The sequence below is a fragment of the Pristiophorus japonicus genome, chromosome 18, assembly GCF_044704955.1.
Source record: "Pristiophorus japonicus isolate sPriJap1 chromosome 18, sPriJap1.hap1, whole genome shotgun sequence".
Classification (NCBI taxonomy): domain Eukaryota; kingdom Metazoa; phylum Chordata; class Chondrichthyes; family Pristiophoridae; genus Pristiophorus; species Pristiophorus japonicus.
This window is the reverse complement of record NC_091994.1, coordinates 107,847,286-107,848,709: the sequence shown is the minus strand read 5'-3', so window position 1 is coordinate 107,848,709 and position 1,424 is coordinate 107,847,286. Positions and strand designations below refer to the sequence as shown.

At 49.2% G+C, this 1,424-nt stretch overlaps 1 pseudogene; it reads right to left on the bottom strand.

Annotated features, from left to right (window-relative positions):
* Positions 1 to 979: 979 nt before the first annotated feature.
* Positions 980 to 1,217, bottom strand: LOC139229467 (U2 spliceosomal RNA; annotated as a pseudogene).
* Positions 1,218 to 1,424: the final 207 nt, after the last annotated feature.

Here is a 1,424-nt window from a genome sequence, read left to right as displayed (position 1 = left end):
CTTGAAAAGAGAAGGCTGAGGGGTGACCTAATAGAGGTCTTTAAAATTATGAAAGGTTTTGATAGAGTGGATACAGAGAGAATATTTCCACTTGTGGGGAAGAGCATAACTAGAGGCCATCAATATAAGATAGTCACCAAGAAATCCAATAGAGAATTCAGAAGCAACTTCTTTACCCAGAGAGCGGTGAGAATGTGGAATTTGCTTCCACAGGGAGGGGTTGAAGCGAATAGTATCGATGCATTTAAGGGGAGGCTAGACAAACATATGAGGGAGAAAGGAATAGAGGGTTATGCTGATAGATTTAGATGAGGAAAGACAGGAGGAGGCTCGAGTGGAGCATAAACGCTGGCATGGACTGGTTGGGCCGAATGGCGTGTTTCTGTGCTGTATATCCGGTGTAATCCTGTGTGAAAGTGTTTTAAGTTTCGGTGGGTCAAAGAAGTAAGGAAAACTTGCATGGTTTTGCTAAAACGTCAAGGGCTTATTATTCAGGGCGGATGCACCTCAAGCCGCGTTACATTTGTGAACCAACTCCTCTCCCTCCCTCCGCCAAGGAAACACTCGAGGAGGTTGTACTCTGCTCTGCCCGGGGGTAATCGCTGTTCCCCAGAGACGGGATGGGGCTCTGCAAGGGTACAGTCTCTGCCCCTGTGGCACAGCCCCAGGATTTCCTGCGCCTTCCCCGGCAAGCGTAATGGGAGCGGCACCAGTCACAGACACAGCCCCAGTGCCTGCCTTCAAATAACCGGCCTCCTACCTCATTCTTCTTCTCAGTCCACTGGTCCATGGGCCCTGATTCAAGGGTCTGTGGGGTCTGAGGAGTTGCCTGAGGAACGTCTGGGCAAATGTTTGAATTTTTTTTTTTTAATTTTTCGTTGCCAATCTTTCCAATTCTTTGTCAAATCACAAACGCCAGAGGTCACCTTGCACACATCAAGGATCACTCTGCGCCAATGCTCTTAGCCAAAAGTCCGAGAGCCACTGCACCGTTCCTGGAAGTACTGCAATACCAGGTTCGTGCCATGGAGGTGGATGGGTCAGGTCCCCCACACACCTCCGTGAAGGTGGATGGGTCAATCCACCCCACCCACCTCCTATTTCCAAAAAGCATAGGAGAACCACCTTCCTGATCCAGGGAGAACCACTTTGGGGTCATGGTTACTCACCTGTCAGGTCAGTTACGCATGATCTTAGCCAAAAGGCCGAGAAGCGAAATGTTTGAATTTATTGAAGTGTTTGCCACCCGCCCCCCCCAATGCCTACTATGTTGGGAGGCCCTTCCAGCTAAGGAAGTTATGATACACCTGTATAAAACACTGGTTCGGCCTCAACTGGAGTATTGTGTCCAATTCTGGGCATCGCACTTGAGGAAGGATGTGAAGGCCTGAGAGAGGGTGAGAAATGATTTACGAGAATGGTTC